This window comes from Helianthus annuus, chromosome 3 (genome assembly GCF_002127325.2).
Source record: "Helianthus annuus cultivar XRQ/B chromosome 3, HanXRQr2.0-SUNRISE, whole genome shotgun sequence".
In the NCBI taxonomy this organism is placed as follows: domain Eukaryota; kingdom Viridiplantae; phylum Streptophyta; class Magnoliopsida; order Asterales; family Asteraceae; genus Helianthus; species Helianthus annuus.
In genome coordinates this window covers 160,378,426-160,402,307 of record NC_035435.2, presented here as the reverse complement: position 1 = coordinate 160,402,307, position 23,882 = coordinate 160,378,426, and positions in this window count along the sequence as shown.

Genomic DNA, 23,882 nt, shown 5'->3' with positions numbered 1-23,882 from the left:
CCATCCTTTTTATCCACATCCTCAATAGGATAAGACACAACCACATATCCAAGAAAATCTACGAAACAGAACAATGTGTTAGTTTAATATACGTTTGACTATTTAAAAAGTATTAACATATTTTTGATAAAAATACAGAACAGTTAACTATAACTGGTTAATAATCCATACCTATAGGAGTATTAGCTGGAACTTTTTTGGTCAACACAGATTTAAAATCAGTGAAACGAAAATAGTAGCGAGGCCCAGTCCAATTATCTATTTTAAGAACAGAACTGAAATGATACAAAGATAGCTTCTGATCCTTTCCCGTAACCTTTATCTTTGTAGTATCTTTCGCAAGAGATGGTTTGTAAATCAATAAACAGTCATCAACAACCAAATGCTTGAGGAAGCGTTCGAAAAGCTTGTTCAAACAACTACATTGCATAAACGAACCCTGAAATCAAAATTACATAATGTATTTAAGTTAATCAAGATGCATAACAGATAATCTATAATAAATTGTTAGGAAGTTTCATAAAATAAAATAAAAACAGTAACCTCCTCATCCATCAAAACCATATCAACTCGATATATTTGCTTTTCATCACCATTCATTTTTTTATGCCACAATGATATGATCTTCGCCTTGATGGTGTAGTTAGTTAGGTGAGCATCGAGTGACCGGAACATAGTAATCTTATTGTTCTCCATTGAAGTGGTATACAAGTATTATCTACTAAACCGTAAACTAATTTATAAACTACTCAATGTTAATTTTTTGGAATGATTGGTAAGTATTTTTGGAAGTTTAAAAAAGACAATCAATCACATATTATTTTAAGAAATGATTGTCGGTTACATTTCTATTATAGAAGATTCAATTTCCTAGTTTATTAAGTTTTGATTTTTTTTAAAAATCATGCAATTAATATAAGATATACATTGTATTTAAAAATATTTCAGCAGTTAAAAAAAACCTACATAGAAGATTTATTAAATCTGTATAATAGGTGTATTGAACAAATATAGTTGATTAGTATATTTTATTTTAACTTATACATGAAAAGATGTTCAACTCGAAAAAATATGGAAAAGAAGAACCACATGAACTTATTAAAATAAGTTCATATCAATTTAAAATTTAAAATAACATATCAATTTAAATTTGGGTATACATAAAGAGTAACAGCAGTCTGCAAAAATCAAAAACACCAAATTGTAGAATTGCACTCTGCTACTATATAGAATAACGATCAGATGTAAACACAAAGAAATACACAAATCTATACTAATCTATACTAATAAGTCACATAACAGTTTTTTCTGATACGTATCTATACCTGGAGCATAAACAACACCATTATATGTGATTTATAAATAAATAAAAGAAATACTTCAATAAAATCCTTCAAACATAAAGGTGAAATCGATCAGGGGATGTAAAAGTTAAGTAATGGAGGATAAACAACACCATTATATGTGATTTTTAAAAAAATAAAAAAACAAACTTCAATAAAATCCTTCAAACATTAAGGTAAAATCGATCAGGGGATGTAAAAACTAAGTAAATTAAAAAGAACAATTAGTGGTGAATATATGGTCTACGAAAACTGAAATAAGAATAGTAGAAATGAAAAGTTAACTAAATTACGAAACATACAAAGGTTGAATCAGTTACGATGATCAACAATCAACGGATGTAAACCCTAACTAAATTAATCATCGAATGTAAAAACTGAAATTAGGAGAAATCATCAGTGAAACAAAATATACATAATACAAACCTTGAATCATATGGAATGATCATGAATGAATGAATATAAGATTGAAGATCGTGTGACCGGGAGTAGAACAACCGGAGCCGGCCGATGAAGATGGGAGAATTGATAGGTTTCATTTAGTTAGGGTTTTTGTTTAAGTCTTTATATACTCGGGTCACCAATACACATATGGATACCCAACACGGGATCCGAATGCGAAGATCTACATTTTGGGTATTGTTTCCCGCCAAAACCATCTAGCTAGTTGCATGATATAGGGACACGTGTCCCACATCTAATTCATTTATTATATATATAGATGTATGAAAACTTGGTTTGAGATGTAGTTTGAAATTTAGCTACTACATAAATTTAGCTACATTATTAATTTTTAGCTAAATCGTTAGGGGTAGGGGTGGTCATCACTTATTACTCACTCACAACTTCCAATCAAGTTCCGCCATGTCATCAACCATTATTCCATCACTCACAACTTTTTTTAGTGGAAATGCCTATCACTCATCACCACACCCAACAATTTCCCCACAACCAACAATTTCTCTCATCACCCAATACCCCATCACGCGTGAAAAATACCACGCGTTATAAAATCGACGCGTGATAGTCGATGGTGGCGGTGGTGTGTTGTTTATTTTCACGCGTTATAAATGGTCATCACGGGCTAAAATTGCTCCACCCCGGGTCCCTTCAGATTGCACGTAACGTGCATAAAGCGCATTTATTTTTTAGTCGGAAGCTCAACTTGTTTCTTACGTATCTTGGCAACACGCTCTGTAAGCTGTCGAGCTTTTGGCTAATCCTATGATCCGACTCCACCACCTCATCTAACACACGACTTAGCCATTCGAAAACATCCATTTTTTTGTTGGAAGTAGACATTGGAAACCTATAAGTTAACCAAAAAAATTAAACAACTTTTAACAACAAAGAAGAAAAACAAATAAAATTAATCAAAATTTAATTTAACAGCGTTACAAAGAGGCTCATATATAGATGCTCGATTGGTCATCCACCAAAAAAAAGGAGAAAACATGAATACAAGAAAACTCCACAACCAAAAATATATAAAAACAAAATATTTAAAATTATTTGATCTTAACATCTATACGCAACACCAACTTGTAAATATGATTTTCGTGGCTCAGAAGCCTAGATTTAACCGATTGTTTTTAAGCCATCTTATTATTACAAACCCAGACATTAACATCATCATCAATTTACATGGCTTAGGAGGTGGGGGTGGTATCACTTGCAAAAATTCCATCACTCACAACATTCAATCAAGTTCCGCCATGTCATCAACCATTTCTCCATCACTCACAACCGTTTTTTGTGGCAATGGTCATCACTCACAACACCCAACAATAAACCCTCACACCCCCTCACATCCATTTATCACTCAAACCCCATAATGCGTGAAAACAATCACGGAAATTGTTCTTCAAGTGATAAAATGCATGGTGGCAGTGGTTTGTTTGTTCCCATCACTCGTGGAACTTCCCATTACTCGTGGAACTTGCCTCCCACCCCCAGTCCCCTTACAACAATCCTTTGATCAATAAATATATATATATATATATATATATATATATATATATACGTGAAGTATAGAAAGAAAACCCACTTGAGATGAAAAAACTCAAGAAAACCCTATGTAATATTTTTATTTTTTTCTAAAAAATCAGGGAATGTAACATAAATATATTTGAACATTTTTATAAAAAAATGTAAAAAGCGCCGACTAGTTTTTTTTTTAAATGTTCAAAATATGTATGTTACCTTTTTTTTGACATATATATTTTGTAACATGAAATTTTCACATTTTTTTTTATAAAAACTACTCGGCGTTTTTTGTTTTTTTTTTACAAAAAATGTTCAAATATATGTATGTTACATTCTCTATTTTTTTCAGAAAAAAAATAAAAAATGTTACATAGGGTTTTTATAAGGGTTTCTTGAGTTTTTCAACTCAAATAGGTTTTCGTTTTATCCTCCCCCTATACACACACACACACACACATATATATATAGAAAAAGTGTATTGCACAAAATGCCTTAACGTATGCTACATACGCAATGTGAAATCGCATGTTATAAAATAACATGGATGAAATCGCATGTGATAATTTTGATGAAATCGCATGTTGGTTTTTGTAACAATTTCGCATGTAGGTAATTTTGATGAAATCGCATGTTAAAAAACCAACATGCGAAATTGTTACAAAAAACCAGCATGCGATTTCAACGTGGGATGAAGATCTGACGGCTGAGGTTATCGCGTACGTAATGTACGATAAGTCTTTTTGTACGTTAACTGGCCTATATATATATATATATATATATGTATATATTAGTAACAACTCACTTGCCCATTTTTAATTTAATCAAGGTCCATAGGGAAAACACAACTTCAACATACAAAGTCTAGCAATTCAACAAAATAATAGCTTCCAAATGAAGATGAGAACAAATAACTGCAACATCACATACCCAATTAGTGAAAAAACTTCATAAAATTAATTACAAACCTATAAAAATAGGTTATATACCCATAAAGAGTACAAAATCTTAAACAAAAATTACCTGCCAATGTAGCTTACAACACAATAAAGGCGCAAAGTACAAGCAATGAAAACCTTCTGATGTTACTAATTAGTAGCTTATAATTTAAGTTGGCGTTATTACCAAAACCCAAGCTCAATACCTCCGCATGGCTGCAATATAATATGCCACGCCACATAAGATGCACCATCATAGCCTTTACTCTTAGATAACTGACAACCCATCTTCATCAAAACACAAAAAGCATTATATTTAGCTCAGAATCTCTAGACAGCTGCATTATAGAATGCCATGCCAAAAAAGAGGTGCCATCATCGCCGTTTCTATCCCATGAGCAACAACTAATCTCAATGGAGACCTAAAAGTATTTGTTTACCCATCAACACGTCCATGCATTACCAAAAACTTTATCACAAAAAAAAAATCAGATGAAATACAACCGTTCATCTTTATCGAAACGAAACAATATCCAACATAACAACCAACATAAAGAAATCAGATCAAACAACAAAATCTTACAGATTCATATTCATGCATACCAACTGAACACAAACGTTCAGCCAGGGTAAAAAGAACCCCAAAAAACCCTCAACACAAAACCCAAAATCTCGGACAAACAACAAATCGTCTTCATTGGCAACCAAATCATAAAGATTCTATACAACTTAAACCGACTTTTCGAATGAACAACATTGTTTCAATCTTCATGGAAACCAAAATATAAAGAACACAAAGAAACCGTAAAAAAGAATCCCATCTAACAGGGTCATAGTCATTGACATTGGCAACACATCAAGGCCTTGCCAAAAAAACGATATCCCAAAACAACTCAATATCAAAACACTAAAAACCCATAACAAAAACATAAAAATAACTAAGATACCAAAAGAACAGTTCACGAATGCTTACCGAACAAGATTTATGTTCGTGTTCATACATTAAGGTAATGAACTTCTTTATGTTAGTTTGTTAATTTTAGGTACCGAACACAAACGAACATTCATGAACGCACACGAACACAAATGAACATTAATAAATATAAACAAACACAAACGAACATTAATGAATATAAATAAACACAAACAAACATATATTAAATTTTGAATGTCACACCCTCAAAATCTACATGCGGAGTACTACCGCGAGGCGTGTGACTGACCAGGATCCTAACCACTAATCATGTTGAACCATTTACGCATGTTACAATTTTTCCCAATTAACACAATTAGTTTCTACATTTAAATTTCCAAAAACGCTATTTAATTTAGCAGCGAAAATGTAAAGAAACCCCATCTTAATTTAAAACTACAAGTTCTTTAGTTATACGTTAACATGAAACTTACAAACCACACACTCCATCCGATTGCAATGTACGTGCAAAGCTGTAATGAGCAACCAGCCAAGCATGCAATAGGGTATCAACATAAAGTTGGCGAGTTCACGAGTTCACAGTTTTCCAGTTTTATTTCCAAAAGCTTTTGTTGTTTAACTACTCATTTATACCATGCCATGGGGAGCTACCCTAAACTGCATCATATCGAATACTCTGCGATCTCATATTTGTTTGCCCCGTTTTGTCAATGTCTATCATCATTGACAGTTTGCCTGAGTCTATTAGTTCACGACCGATCCTCTCCAAGCACGGTGTGAGGTTGGTGAAACCTAAATAGCGTTATCAACTAATAACTTGTTCGCCAGGCCCCGGCGATTAATCGGTATAGTAAGTGGGGACCTTCGTGATAGAGTTTCGTTTAGTACACTTGTTGCATCTAATATAAATAGTAATTAACTGTATTCCAAACTAGGAATAGTAAGCAATCCCAAACCAGGGAAAGTGTTGTTTGCACCGTTCAAGCATATTCCAAACCAGGAATAGTAAACAATCCCAAACCAGGGAAAGTGGTTTTCGTACCGTTTCCCAACCACCGGGAATGCATGCTTTTAGTAAAAAGTTGTGTCTCACCTTTGTTTTGCTCGGCAGATAAATTACTTGTGTTAGGTTGGTCAACCACACCCTATTATGGTTACCAATGCTTTTTAGCTTTGTTATGCAAGTAACATCACGTGTACACATAGTGTTCAAATAATAGTTACTATACGTTATACTAACATGTATACACGTTCACAATTATCATCACAGTTAATCATAGTTCAAATACACTGTTATAAGTGTGCGGTTAAACAAAGATATGGGCTTTTATTAGTGTGCGGCCCACTAAGGAATAAGGCCCAGATATGAGTGTGCGGCCCACTTGTCAGTGTGCGGTCCACACAAGAGTGTGCAACCACTTGACAAGTGTGCGGTCATGCAACTGTGTGGCTTAAGAGAGTGTGTGGTCTGCCATAAGTGTGTGCGGTCCAGCTTTGGTGTGCGGCTCACAAAGATTGTGGCCCACACCGTTCCCAGCACAATGTGAATGTGCGACCTCATGAGACTGTGCGGCATACTACCAATTGTGCGGCAAACAAGCGAGTATGCGGCCAACTGGTAGTGTGCGGTCATGCTTAGAGTGAATTGTACCCTATGCTATAATGACTTTTACAAGGCGGTTGTGCGGGACATAAAGTGTGGGACCAAAACAACAAACAGTTTTGCATTCCTTTATATTTTCAAATTAAACGAAAAAATTTCAACTCATAACCCTTTAAATTATCCATACTAAAATCATGATATCTATTATTACTCTATTATCAAATTTCAAGCTTAAACAATTCACCAGTCATCAAGTCAAATCTGGCATCACAGCTGTATTTACGAATATAACAAATTTCTACAAACAATCATGAGGCAATTAGTCTATGTATCAAACCATCAGATTCACATGTACAGCAACCTTATTTACTCCTGTTATGCCATAACAATAAGATTTCCAATACTAATTCATAACTATCATTCCATAAACACCGAAAACAGTTAACAAATAAGCATCCAACCAAAATCAATAGCTTGATTATAACTTATAGCAAGACTAAAATCTAAATAAGTTAAGCAAACATATAACAGATTGTCATGAGATCGTTATAAAAATCCTACCATCATACATATCAGATTCGAGAAAGAAATACATACCATACTACACACATTTTATCCTCTTTTCAATTTACATTAAAAACAGATCATGCTCATATTCTATTAAAGCCCTATCATCACAACTGATACAGTTTATAGTCATATACTAGCTAGGAATCACAAAATGAAAATAATCATCAGACATTCAAATCAGTTTGCAGCAATATTCATTCCAAACAGTTTTAACACAACTCTCGAGTCTTTTGTATCTTTGCAAACAAACAGCTAACACTCATATATATACTCAAGACCTCATAATATAAGAAATACATAGATACATACCTGCTGCTTGGCTCCTGCCATCACTGTTCTTCGTCGCCGGCCCTTTTGGTTTGTCGGAGAACCACCACCAGCATCATCATCGGTCATCACCTCAGTCAGCCGTCATCATCAGCTTCTTCAGCCAAATCGACGCCCCCTGGACCCGCCTCCGTAATTGCAGCCATTCTGGCTACCGAATCGATAGCAACGCCATCATTCTCTTCCTTTCTTTCGTCAGACTCTCTCTCTCTTTCACTCTCTCTGCAACTCCTGTGACAACTGTGCTTTCAGTTACCATTATCCAATCCTGAACGATTTCATAAGCAATGAAACCTTGTGTTTTATTTATTGGATTGTGTAATTATCCATGGCATTTGCACGTTTTCAATCCTTGTTCAAAATTGAGCTCTTAAACCTTTCCTGTAAATTTATACGTAAATTGTGACGTAAACGTAATCAGTTTAACGCGACATACATTCCGGAACAGTGACATAAGCTAAACATACCCTAAATGCCCTTAACATAACTTAGAAATAAGTTTTGGAGGGTTCGGTATGGCAAAAACATACTTATTCGTGCGCAGGGACTATTTGCGTAAAACTGCGAAAAGTCCGCCGATTCTCGTATTTCTTAATACGGAACATATACGCACATCCAAAAACTTTTGTATTCATTAAAATATTGAATTTTAGTGATGTGAATGCAAAAATACATTTCGTTTCGTAATTTGGAACGTTTTCGCATTCGTTAAAGCGTTCGTCGTAATTAAGCGAAAAACGCAACCGTACGACCGAACGAACTGACATCCACAACATTTACGAGCATGTTTCAAGTCCCCTATGCTTTGACATCCTTGTAAAGCCTTAAAATTGGGTTAACAGGGTTAAATGCGTCGAAAACAAGTTTAACAAGCTGCAGGGACCAAAACTGCCAAAACTTGAAACTGGTTGGTTTTTTCTGGCGGGGCGCGACAGGAGACCCCTCCTGGGTCGCGGGGTGCGAGAGACACTGCTGGACAGAATGTTCTTGTCAGCTTTCAAGCTGGTTGCAACTTGTTTCCTTTGATGGTTTTAATTATTGTGGACAATCTTGTGTGATCTCCAAGCCATAATTCCTGTCCACACACTTGGAATGATCTTGTAAATCCTTGTTGATCACACAAACACATGTCAAGATCCTACAAGTTCAAGAATACTATAAATACCCACCTCCATTTCTTCATTCATTGCTCATTCTTCATTCTTTCTTCTCTATTGCTGTAAGTTGGAGTTGCTACCATAATTGGAGGCCTCCCATCTGAGTATTCTTTCATCCTAGAACACAAGTAAGTGTTCTTCCTAGTCTTGTTTATTTATTTTAGCTATTTCAAGGCTTCAAGCTAAAAGTCAAACAGTTTGACTTACTGTTTGACTTTCGGTTTTGACCATGAATTGGTCGAGTCAAAGTTCAATTGTACTTTGCAACGTGATCATAATCACGATGGTTATAATCCCTTGCGATTATACCTACTGATTACCACGTTTACTAGTCGAAGTGACGAGTCAAAGTTTCGGTCAAAATGCGCAATTATGTGCATTTTACGACGGAACTATTTTCGGGTATCAAAACACTTTGTTTTGATACCAAATCAGTTTTTCAACTAAGTTAAACATGTTTTGACATGTTTAATTCGTCACTTCTAGTTTAGTGCTTATTTAGGGTCGTAAGTCGAGCGGTCTTGACCACCGCTTTGACTTTCGAATCCGACCTGTTTGGTCGATCTTAGGATCCGACCAAACACATACTTGTGACCATAGTTGTATAGGGAATAACCTACTGAGGTTATACCTTATGGTCACTTCATTTGGTTAGTTATATGATAAGTCGTTTATATGCCCTTTAAAAATGACCAAAATGCCCTTTTTGCACATAAATTCATTTTAGGCATATGTAATTAAACTTTTCACATATAAACTGATGTAATAACTTTTTCAAACATATTTGGGCATATACGACTTATCATAGCTAATATCTAACCATCCGAATGCGTATTTACGCAAATGGCACATTAAAGTAGCATAAACTACCTTAACGGGTCATAACGTGTCAAAAGCACTTAGGATTACTTTCAAATCAGAATGTAGACTTTGTTAAACCATTTCATATGAGTTCCAATAAATCATTTGGTTTACGAGACCTCATTCTATCCTATCCCCCGATTTAGGTCCCGACTTATTAACATAGTTATTCAATACTAGGTGCCACTTGATTCCTGGATCCTTCAAGCTTTATTTGATCCTTATTACAAGACTATTATGCAATCCCAAGTGAGTACATAGCTCCCCTCTTTTACTTTTGCAAATGTTTTGGGGTGAAACACATGTGCCTATCGTTACTTTCATGTTTTCATGACATTATACATGTTATGTTCAACTAGTACATATAGTACATGATTTCAATTGCCTTTTTGCTTCGTATGTTGATTTAGCATGCATAGCACATTGATTTTAAGGATCCTTTTTTGCTTCATATGTTGACTTAGCATATCTAGCACCTTGATTTTATGAACACTTTACTTCGTGTGTTGACTTAGCATACTTAGTACATGGTTTTCGAACATTTTCACAACATGCTTACATTGTTTATGACATATTGGTACGTTGAGTATACAATGATACATTCATTAACATTAAACTCGCCGACCGGTAGTATGTTATGGTACCATAGGTTTAATAACCTCATTCCCGCTTCCTAGTTTGTCTGGAAGTATCCATTGGGGAATGACTGAATCCGGTGAACATTTGATAAACCTTTGTCTTTATAAGGGTTTATCTGTAACACCTCGAAAATTTGCGTCCTATAATGTATTGACACGTGTCATAAGCTTGGACGTGTTAATGAATACTATAGAGGGACTAAAGTTGACAAACATAGAAAGTATGTGAATTCAAGGGTTCAAAATGTCAACAATGGATAAATATGCCCTACAATATCCATACATGATGTTTATACCCTTAAACGAATGATTCATGGATCATACGAAGCTCATTGTGAGAGAAAGTGAGAAATTACAAACTACAGGGGTTAAATATGTCAACATGTTTAAGTTGTACCTCTGAGTGACCTTTTAGCAAACCCAAAGCTTTGTAAAGGTAAATTATGCTCACTAGAATAAGTGATTAAAATTTCACAAAGTTTCGATAAAGAATGAGGAAGTTATGACAATATTCGTATTCTAGGGGTTAAAAGTGTCAACGTTGAAAGTTAAGACTTTTCGGGTAATAACAAGGTAAACAAGGACTTAGCATGATAGGTAAAAGTCTAGGGGCCCTTGTAGGTAATTTGGAAGGGGACAAAGTGCAAGAGATAAGTTAAGTTGACCTTTCGAAGAACCAAGAGCCAGCCTGCAATTAATGAAAGATTTGGAAATCAGATCAGAAGACCCACGCGGGGCGCGTAAGCCTGGTGAGAGGTCTTACGCGGGCCGCCTGGCTTGCCCAGATGCAGAAACTTGTTTCTTTTGCCTGTTCAGCCCATGTAACCGACTTATGTTGCCTTTAAACACTCCTAAGAGCTGCCTAAACAACCCCTAGACATTTAGGGACACTTGTTAATCATCCATGGCCATTGCTAGCATGATTTGTCAATGATCTAAGGTGATTAAGGCACTATATAAAGGCCATTGTTGCACACTTTGATCATTCATTCATTCCTTCACCATCTGATCATTTCTGGAGCTCAAGACCTCCTTCTAAACTTCCCTAGTCGTGCATAGGACCTTTGTAAGTATGCTTGACCTTTCCTTTTTGAGTTTTCGCTTAGTTTTAGCTTAGAAGTCAAACCATTATAATTAACGGTTGACTTAATGATTGATCACTGTTGGTCCAGTGATTGACCGAATCGAAGGTGGTTATAAGTTGGTAATCATGTGGGCTTTAAACCCTTAAAAGGGCACCCTCTGATTCCCATTCTAACTAGGTCAAATGTCGGGTCAAAGTTGTTTATAAAAAGTCAACAGAAGCTTAATTTTCGATTTAGCACATAAGTAGCAACGTAGAAGGCGTATAACCTGTTTTAACACTCATATAACATGATAATAGGTATATTAACTAGTCTAAGCTTGTTTGATCCGACCATTTACTATTTTGACCCGGTTTGGAACCGAAAGTCGCAAAGCTTTGACTTTTGCTTTGACTTCAGTTCTGACCCATTGTGGTATGATTTAGATACGCCTTAGGACTCTCTTAGGACCAGGTTACATGAGGGTACAACCCTCTGTGACCGGTTCGTTGTTTGTCCGAGTCTTTTGCACATTTCCGTTAAACGCCTAAAAGTTGACCGTAACGCCCTTCTCACTTTAAAACGAGAATTTTGGACATGTGAAAGGACAATAACCTTAGTTACTGATTTCTAAGCATGTCCCTAAAATTTCACGTCAATCCGAGGTCTAGAATAGGAGTTATGCTAAATAGCGCAATTACGGAAACTTTAGTAATTAATCGGCGCAATTAGCATAAAGCCTATCTAAACCCAAATTTCGACACCAAACCTTTTACACACTGATGTAAAATAATATTTTGAGATTTTCAAATATTTTTAATTATTTTTAACCCGCACATAACCTGCGGTTATGGCATCGATTCGGTAAAGACCGAATATACCCTTTTCGGACATAACTTGAGTTTTACATGGTATTTTGACCCGATTCCAGTTGCTACTGATTTTAAATAATAAATAAAGTATTTTGGACTTTATAAACTGTTCGGAAAACTCAGATTTCCTGTAGAACTCAGAAATCTCTTTTATAGTCTTTAAAAAGACCGAAATACCCCTTCGGGGCATATTTTGGATTTAAACTCATTACGGGCATTATGGAAGGTATCCTACTGATACCACAACCTCTTTAGAGTATATTAACTTAGGAAACTTGCGTAGGACTCTTACGGTTACCCATTACGCCCTTTTGCGCGCACGGTTCGGTTTATGTAACTAGCTTACATAAACTAGCCGAAACGGGTCAAACCTTATCATTTTTACTTCAAAATCCAGAGTGTGGTTATTATACCCATATAAAACAAGTCTTCAAACTTGTTGGGTCCAAACCACATTCCATTCCCGGTTTTCGCCTTTCACGCGATTAAACCGTATTTATCCTTTGAAACTGACCGGTCTAAGCTAAGGCTAAATTAAAGACCCGTTAGGATCTAATAGGTTAATAAAACCTTCGTTCCAGATTGAGAGCCCCAGTAGAAGTACTTGCGCTTGCTGATTAGAATATACGGCTGAGTATAAATTGCTTTTGCTAGCTCAGGTAAATACTTTTAACTTATTTTCCCTATACGGGCTTGGGATACGGTATTATAATAATACCGCTTGGTCGGGTATTGAATGTTTAGTCGGATTGTGATTAAATTATTGAGGTAACCCGCTTTAATCTGTATTGTTTGAAATAAAAGCCTTTAGCGGTTAATGACCATGTCCCGGATATCCCTGACATCATTGTATTATAAAATGGCCACGCCTTATGCACGAAGTGTAGGCATACCCCTGACAGTGCATAAGGGAAACGATATCTCACTCTCTTGTGGGCCTATACTTGTTGCGTGTCTGTTAATCTTGACTCGATTTCTACATCGGGCCCTAAACGTACAACGAACATGTAAATCTGTATACAAGATTATAAAGATAATTGTCCCAAGTTATAAAAGATATGTTGTGCCTTGTGCATTCAAATCAATTTTTATTAAACCTTTTCAAATGAGTCGGTTAATTGTATTTACCAGTGTAAACTGACGTATTTTCCAAAAAGGGTTAAGTGACAGGTACTGAACGTAATTGGCTGGAAGCTCAGGGCGTTAATAAGGAATCTTGCAAGTTCTAGATGCCTAAAGTCTGTTGAACAGTTTTCTTTTATTTGATCCGCCTGTGGATCCTTTACTTTCCGTTGTAATACTTTGACATTACTTTATATTCGGAATGTAATATATATTTCTTTTGCTTCCGCTGTGCATTTATATATTGTGTTGTTTGACTATGATGACATCAATTACGTCACGATACTCCCCACCGGGCCCACCGGTGATACGTGGAAATTCGGGGTGTGACATTATCTGACAGACGACAAGGCTTGAATATATTCACCAACAAACCTAGTAAATGTTTATAACAATAAAAGCAATGGTTTTCAAAACATAACATTTGAATTAAACAAAACCTTTGTTATTCAAAAACATTGTTTTGTACACGACATTTTGGTTACACAAGACTTTTGGTTATACAAGACATTATTACATATGGTTTAAGTGAAGACTTTTTTACTTACCATACAAGACATTGGTTATTACTCGACATTTGTTATACAATACATTATTTATACATGACATTGTTACACATGACATTGGTTTACACATGTCACATTTTGTCTAATACATTGGTTTATACATGACCCTTGGTTTACACTAGACATTGTTTTACACATGACATATTTTATACAAAGACATGACATATTTGGTACAACACTTGACATATTTTACACAAGACATATTTTGGTTATTAAGTTAACCATGCATCATTCTTTAAAATCGTTTGATTTTCATATTATTTTTACAAAAGAAAACATTTTACAAATGTTCATGGCTACTTTTAGTTAAACACTTCTTTTAACATTCAAAGCCATGAATCTTCATCACAAAACCTATGTTACTTACATGCATTTTTATGCTGACGTACTTATTTTCACATATGTTTCAGGTGCTTATGTTGACTTTGAGCATGCTTCACATAGGGCGGACTTGAGCCTTAGTGAATTTAAAACCTGCAAGACAATTGTTGTGTATTATTTGTAATCATTCAAGACAATGTAAACAATTAACTCAATAAAACAAAACTTTATGAGCCATGGGTTATGAAACAATTTGTAACGTGACTCCCCAATGTTTCTGCCGCATGTTGTTGTATATTACGCGATTGGGGTGTCACAACTCTCGATGTGTTTGTGCAGGATGGAATTGGCTTCACTGATGTGGGTGTGGAACAAGGAGGGGGAAGATGATGTTTGGGGGTGTAGTGCTGCCGGAAGCGCAGGGCCGGCGAGTCGCCAGAGAGTTTTGCTTGGTGATCGGAAGAAGAGAGTGAAACAGAAAAGGGGAAGAGTGTGTCGGCTGTTGTCGGTGTATGTAGGGTTTACACCTACCAGAGAGTTATAAGAGGGAGGTTGTGAGGGTGGGGTGTTTGTGCAGCCGGAATGGCCGGAGATCTTGCCGGCGATCGGTCAAGGGGGAAAGGAGCAGAACAAATGTGTGCGCCTGATGTATGTAATTAGGGTTTCATATATTTTTTTAATAGAAAAGAGGGGTGAGGTTTATAAGGAATTTGTATAGGGTAGGGTTTATGTGTAAGGGATTTGTGTTCGGCTTGGCCCGTGTATATGGACCCGTAAAATACTAAATGTCTTGTCTAAACGAACAGGCCAGTTTAATTAATCAATTAAACATAACGGAGATTATATATATATATATATATATATATATATAGGGGACCGCTAAAATGAAAACCACCTCCAGTTGTAAGAACCATGAGAACTACACCGTACGGGGCGAGTTGGACCAAAAATTTTTTTCATAAACGTAGATGCGTGTATTATAAACACATTTGTAAAAAAAAAATTCAAAAAAAAAAAGATCGTGTGTGTAGTTTTGAGCATCACAAGTTTGTGTTTACGGGTACCGTTAAGTTTGTGTTTACGGGTACCGTAAACGGTACCCGTAAAAACAAACTTGTGGTGCTCAAAACTACACTCACGACATTTTTTTTTGATTTTTTTTATAAATGTGTTTATAATACACGCATCTACGTTTATGAAAAAAAATTTTGGTCCAACTCGCCCCGGATCAAAAAGTTCTCATGGTTCTTACAACTGGAGGTGGTTTTCATTTTAGCGGTCCCCTATATATATATATATATATATATATATATATATATATATATATATATATATAAAGTAAAATGCTCGGCTCGGGTTGTCAGTTAAGTAGCACGTGTCTCCCGTTGCGGGTTTTTATTGTTTATTAAATAATAATAATAATAATAATAATAATAATAATACTAAAATACCTTTCTCTCGATGATTGGGATCGAGAGTACGGGTTGTCACATTGAATGTGATCGGTATCAAAGACACTAAGTAGATCCACCCAAAATATACCAACTTAATTATCCGAACATACTTAAGGAGTTACATAGCTCTCATAAAAATAATGGAATATCAAAATATAGAGTAGGGTTCGCACGGAAAGGGTGTTTTTCCTAGAAAGTTTAGGAAGCGATCTGGTCCATCCGATTGGTGTGTTTAAGGGTTGAGATTAAATCAATGGCAATCTTGTAATATTTGAGTTTAATTAATTGATTGTTTTAAATGAGTAGGGGCAATTTTGTCAATGGCCGTGTTTTAAATCAATTAGATAACCGCCCAGTTCCTAAATTCAAGCGATTTTCCCTCTCTCTCTCTCTCTCTCCAAACCCATCTTGGAAACCCCAATCCCTACAAAAAATAACTATAATCATGGAAGAAGATAACTTTAGAAACGATGGAGAGCACCGGATCAAATTAAAACACTTCTCCATCTCCACCATCTCCGAGTTCATCATCACCATTCAAATATTGTTCTTATCATCTCCATTTTCTTGACGTTGTGTTTTAACAGCAAGCAAATTAATATAGTTGTGTTTTAGCAGCAAGCAGATTCATACAGTTGTGGTTTAGCATCCAGATTCATACAGATGTGTTTTAATAGCAAGCAGATTCATACAGTTGTGTTTTAGCATTCAGATTCATACAGATGTGTTTTAACAGCAAACAGATTCATACAGTTGTGTTTTAACAGCAAGCAGATTCATACAGTTGTGTTTTAGCATTCAGATTCATACAGTTGTGTTTTATCATCCAGATTCATACAGATGTGTTTTAACAGCAAGCAGATTCATACAGTTGTGTTTTAGCATTTAGATTCATACAGTTGTGTTTTAACAGCAAACAGATTCATACAGTTGTGTTTTAACAGCAAGCAGATTCATACAGTTGTGTTTTAGCATTCAGATTCATACAGTTGTGTTTTAACAGCAATCAGATTCATACAGTTGTGTTTTAACAGCAATCAGATTCATACAATTGTGTTTTAGCATTCAGATTCATACAGTTGTGTTTTAACAGCAATCAAATTCATACCCTGTGTTTTACAATCTTTATATTGTGGGATCTATAAAAAAAAATTGACTTTAGCCCTGTAAACTGTTAAAACACAGCACCAAGAACATGCTGATAAATTCCAGTAATCTTCTGAACAATGGAATATGCGATGTAATGTGACATGGAATTTTAGTTAATGAACACATTGACTTCCAGATTTGAATTCGAAAATAATAAAAATTCCGAAAATCATGGAATTTTAGTTAATGAAGATACATTCCAAAAATAAAATTAAAATGTGAAATTACATGATAGCCCTTCTACTTAAAATCCCTCAATGACACATGTCCAATTCTTATTCCTTCCTAGACTTTCTAGGAAAAATAGACTTTCCACCCAACTCCTACTCAATATATATTTTATTTGGGTAATGTATATATAGGGTAAGGTTATTGTAAAAAAGGTTAAAAGGTGAGAAATATTGTGAAGATGACATGTGTCCTCCATCTAAATTAATTCAAAAGGGTAAACAAGTAATTTTATAATTAATTCAATTAATTCAAAACTTACCATAACCGCCCCCTTAATTATAGAAACATGATTTTTTTTAAAGATCTCTAAAAAACACTACGAATAACACTGCAACCACCATTCAGCACATATATAACACCATTCAATAATTATATAACACCATTCAGCAAGTATATAACACCATTCAGTAAGTATATAACACTATTCAGTAAAGAATATAACACCATTCAGTAAAGAATATAACACCATTCAGTAAAGAAATATAACACCATTCAGTAAAGAATTTAACACCATTCAGTAAAGAATATAACACCATTCAGTAAAGAACTCTCTATCATCTTCTCCACTTCCGGCAAAGAGATTTCCGTCACTCTCTCCAGCGACTAACCGGCGAGATCAGTCCGTTGAAATGTCAAAAAACGCGAAGATGTTGACGAAAACATCCGCACGGAGTTTATCTGTTTCGTTTCAAGGTGAATCGTTTGCGCTTCCGGTTAGTAAGGTCGGAAAACCGCCGAATAACGGTTTAAAAACCGAAACACTGGAACGGAAGAAAGCTCCGGCGACGATTACAACAGGGAGATTGCGGCGGGAGAGTTTTATGACGATTAGGGGTGTTCACGGTCCGGTTTTCGCGGTTTTTGGTTCAAACCGTAAACCAAACCGTTAGTGACGGTTTTTGACTTTTGTAAACCAAAACCAAAACCAAACCATAGAATTATTAAACCGAACCAAACCAAACCGTTAATAACGGTTTGGTTCCGGTTTGGTTTCACGGTTTAGGCTTGTTGGGCCTTATTTGCAAAAAATAAATGGTAAATAGAACAATAATTAATATAAACCATACAAATTATATTATCATAATAGTGAGTTAGAATGTTACATTAACCTATTTAAAATAACTAGCCATCCACAAATTACACTTAGCACAAAAAGCAGTCCAAATAGGCAAATTCATCAAAAACACAAATGCCCAAAGACATCAAAATATAGTTGCTGGACTGTTGGCTGCTGTTACATCAACAAAACATGCCTACATACATCAAAATACAGGTCTTGGCTGCTGTTGTGGATGCTGTACAAAAATTGTTGCCCATACTTATGATTTCATCCAACTTCCAACTGTCAACACTCAAAGTTCAAACAAATAAAAGTAAAATGATGTGTGCATTAAGAATATATGTAAAAAACATGATAAGCAAATTACCTATCAATCGATATGATCCGTGCAAATATTAAGCTTGCTTGCAAAACCTGAAATAGAAGTTTTACTTTATTAGAACCGAAGATACATAAATATTTATTTATCAAAAATTACTAAAACTCACATTTTTCAATTTCTTCGATCTCTTCAATTTCTTTCAACATATCTTTGTATTCAACACTTGCTTGTTTTTTAAAGTCAGCCCGGATCCAATTTTGTGTGCATACAAGTGCTTGCACTGTTTTAGGAGAAAGGCTACTCCTAAATGGATCCAAAATCCGACCTCCCGTGCTAAACGCAGACTCCGAAGCAACTGTAGAAACTGGAACAGCCAAAACATCTCTTGCAACTTTTGCTAAAATCTTATATTTTTCTCCATTTATCTTCCACCAATGTAATAAGTCAAATGACTCATACATTGGCTCTTTATTATCTTTCAAATATCGATCTAGCTCACTTAATTCACTCGTTGTTCCAGCTTCCAAATGTGACTTATATTTTAGCATACGTCTCTCTTGTATGCTAAGACTCTCACTAATCCCACCCAAATTATGACTCTTCTTTGAGGTACAACTTTTGCCATGCTTAAGATCTTTTGAACAATAAAAGTCATAAAGTTTAGTCAAAGTCTCTTCAACTTTCTTCTTCAAGTTGGTTGCAAGATTACCAGTTGGGTACATATCATCCAAACTCCAATTGACATAACTTAACTTGTAGCGAGGATCAAGTGCAACAGCAATGTACAATAAAGGATTCATCTTCTCAACATCTCCCCAATATTTGTTATACTTCAACCTCATGTTTATTGCCATATGACTCAACCTTTCATCATCATTTCCAATGCATTCATCAATGTGGGTATGCATTAAACACATATCATGAAAGTATGCACTTGAAGTTACATACAAAGACCCTGAAAATCGATTTGTCACTTCATAAAAAACCTTAAGAAAGGTCATGAAAGAGTTTGCAATATCCCAATCACTATCACTAGGGGGCCAATTTTAATCACATCATACTTTTTCTTTGCATCTTCTTCATCAAACAAGCTACTAGGACCCACACTAAAATACCTAGCATATTGGCCATCTTCTTCTAACCGATTAAATGCTTTTCTGTATTTCAAAGCTGACTCCAACATTAAGTAAGTCGAATTCCACCTAGTAGTAACATCCAAACAAACAGTTCCACTAACATCCAACTTTTCTATCTTTACACATTCATTAAACTTATCCAACCTAGATGGCGAAGATCTAACATATCTCACAACATTCTTTTGTAAAACGACCACACATTAATTTAGCACCACTCCCATTTCCTTGAAAACTCAAAGTTTTTTGCTTTTCATCTTTTTGACATTTAAGAGGATTAAACTTGCATAATCTTTTCAAGTGAGTCAACAAAGTGCTAGTACCATTCCTACTTGGTTCATAAACATAGGATTTCTTACAATGCTTACATGTGGTACGAGCACCTTCAGGTGGAACTGAAGTCGGTTTGTTAAAGTGATCCCACACAATGGACTGCTTGCGTCCCCTTTTTTTGTTGTTATCACCAGTCTGTTCCAAATCCACAACATCATCTGTCTCAGCCTCACCCATGTCATCATCATCAATGATATCGACATGCTCCACATTATTACCATTGTCAATATTTATAGAAATATTGACATCTTCTTTTTCCATTTTAAAGTACCCTACATAAAAAAAAAAACCATCATGCATAAATATAACAGGAGACTTTGGTGTTCACTATTTAACAAAACATTGACAAAACATAGTTCTATTTTGGGTTTTATATGGCTTTGTTAAGAACCATCATGATTCATACATATAACAAAATTTATAAGCAATAAAATTAGATTATTTATGAGTGGCTCAACAGTATTAACCCCCTAAAATAAGGGTAATGGTCAAACTATCAGTTTAATAAAAAATAAATTTAGAGTTTATAGGTTGTTAGTTGTTACCGTCTTGGCGTCTCCAACCTTGAGCTCGTGTTCTTCAACTTGTGAGAGAAAGGAGTGGCTAGGGTTTGTGAGGAGTTGTTGGGTGTTGTCTGAACATTGAACATATATGGGTAGCTTTTTAGGGTTTTAAAAGCTAACACAAAGTTTAGGGCCAGTAGTTACAACTATGTGTAGAATGGGCTTAGCCCAATTATGTTTCACATTATCTCAGACAAGTTAAAACCCAAAATAGAACTATGAATTTATGAATTTATCTAAGTATATAACATAACTATATATATATATATATATATATATATACATATTATAGAATATTTTAAAAATAATTAAATAAAATCATACGGTCCGGTCCGGTTTTTTACGGTTGGTTTTTGCTATAAACCGTGAACCAAACCGTTTGCTACGGTTTGAAAATATTGAAACCGACCGACCGATAGATCATTAAAAAACCAACCGTGAAACCAAACCGATGACCGGTTTGGGCGGTTTCACGGTTTGAAACCGGACCGTGAACACCCCTAATGACGATGAGCGATTGGAGAGAGAGATCGAAATTGTAGGGATTTTGATTTACAGTTTCCTATTTTGAATGGATATAAAGACTTTATTACCCCTATAATTTTCAATTCAGTCCAAAAAAAATAAAATAAATTTTACAATTTGGTCCCTATTAATCTAAACCATTAGATCAAAGATCTAATGGTGTAGATTCTTTCTTATCCTTCTCACACTTTTGGTCTTTTTTATAGGAACCTTTACCTATATATATATAGGGTTGTGTTATTGTAAAAATGGTGTGTTTTGTGAGAACGGTAGGAATGAATCTACACTATTTGATCTATAATCTAATTGTTGAGATTATAATAGTAAAATTGTAAATATTGCTTCCCATTAAAATAATTAATTTTCTATATTGAGTGTATAAAGGTAAATTTAACATTTTTAAATTCAAAAACCCACATGCAATGCACATGCTAGTTCCCCTCGTCTTTTTTAAACATCAAGAACTTTTTACACGTAACTTTTTTTTTCAAAAAAAAAAAAAATTACACCATAATAACGAGTGTTATTTATCTTTAATATGAGTACCATATTGCTATACTTATATAGAGAAAAAAAGAGTGAATTTCAAGGATTGTCCTTTATCTTTATACCCATTTTCAGGTGTTGTCCTTTATGTTTAAAATTGACGAGTTTTGTCCTTTATGTTTTCATATCATACACGTTTTGTCCTTTATGCCTAACCCAGTTAGTTTTTTCAGTCAAATTTGGTCATATGCTTTGCACATGAGGGCATTTTTGTCAATTCAAAGGTAAGTTCAACGGCAGATTTACAGCTCAAAGCTTCTGCAACCTTTGAATTGACAAAAATGCCCTTATGTGCAAAGCACATGACCAAATTTAACTGAAAAAACTAACTGGGTTAGGCCTAAAGGACAAAACGTGTATGATATGAAAACATAAAGGACAAAACTTGGCAATTTTGAACATAAAGGACAACGCCTGAAAATGGATATAAAGATAAAAGACAATCCTTGAAATTCACTCGAGAAAAAAATTTGCATTTCGATCGTATGTTTTAGTTTATGGTGTTTTGTCTATGTTGTTTTAATTGTATAGTGTTTCAAGGTGTTGTGTTTTACAGTAAAACACAATGAACATATATAAGACACGATAACATTGCAAAAACAATTTACATTCAATCTTGTTTTCTATGGTGTTTTATTTTATAAGATACCATAATCTGTTTTGAATTCCTAAAATAAAACACCGTAGAAAACAAGACTAAAAGATTGAAATTTTACGCCAACGCGTAAAAAAAACTTGCATCAGTCAAAACTAATGCCTCGACAATTTTTTTTTACTTTTTTTACAGATGTGTTTATAATGTTTTTATCTACGTTTGTGCAAAAAAAACTTTTGGCCCAACTCACGCCGGATCAAAAACTTCTCACGGTTCTCGCAACTCGTAGTGGTTTTCATTTGAACTGAATCATATATATATATATATATATATATATATATATATATATATATATATATATATATATATATATATATATATATATATATATATATATATGTCAGGATTTAGAGCAAACGGTGGAAAGTGTGAGAACGGTGAGAACGCTTATGAATCGTCCGATCAAAACAATCTATGGACTAGATTGGCGCGGTGGTGTTTTCGTAAATAACATCAATTTTATTACGTGGACACGCTTCATTAAGGGTAAAAAAAGTCTTTTGACTTTTCCACACAAAAAGCCATCTCATGAAATAAAACGCCAAAAAAATAGCACACACCATTCTAACTAAAAACGCCATTAGATATAAAACGCCAATCTTAATTATAATAAAATCCCGCCTAAAAAAACCGCCAAAAAAATCCTATATATACAATATCTCAGACCTTCAATTAAAAACACACACAAAACCCCAAACGCCATATTTAATATATACCATTCGTCTTAGAAACGCCAAAAAACCCAAACATCAAATATCTTCTAAACCAAAACTTTTATTTGAAATTCAGTTTGGTTGTGTGTAAGGTTTCATTCAATGTAATGGACAAAAATCCTTAAGTGAGGATATTGTCCATTTCATTGAGTAAAATCTTATTGACTTTATCCTCAACTTCCATCAAATTTATAACGCCAAAACAAACAAAAACATTATTGAGGTTTGTTGTCAATAAAGTTTAGCTGTATGGGGTGGACAACATTGTCAGTTATCTTTCTTAACCGAGGATTAACAATGTTGTCCATCTCATACAGCAATACATTATTGATTTTAGCATGATCAAATTTTGAGGTTTAAGGTGCTTTTATTTAGTGGCGTTCTTTTTATTGGTAAAACGCTAAAATTAAAAAATCAAACATCGTTCATTGGAAAATTCAAGATTGTTGGCTGAAGGGTGTAAACTCAATAACATTTTGCTGCATGAGATGGACAAATCTTCAAGAAAAAGATGCTGATGTCAGACTTTGTGCTTCCAAACGGCGACAAACAAACTGCTTGAAAAAAAAAAAAAAAACAAAATGAATCATACGAAAGTCGAACCACCCAGTTAAGATGATTCAAAAAAGAAGAAAAAGACTGGTGACAGTGAAGATTTGGAAGATCAATTGTTTATAAATTCTTTTTTTTTTAATTTTCTTTTTTCAGTTGATTGTTATATAATAAAAACGCCAGACAACCAAATGCTTGTTAAAACGCTATCATGCCGTAAAACGCCCCAAAAACTCCCAAACTATAATAAAATTACTTTGGAAAAGTATTATAAAAAACCCAAAAAATAAAAAACAAATAAAAACCAAACTTGAAAATGTAACTAGAAACAGTAACTATAAAACAGT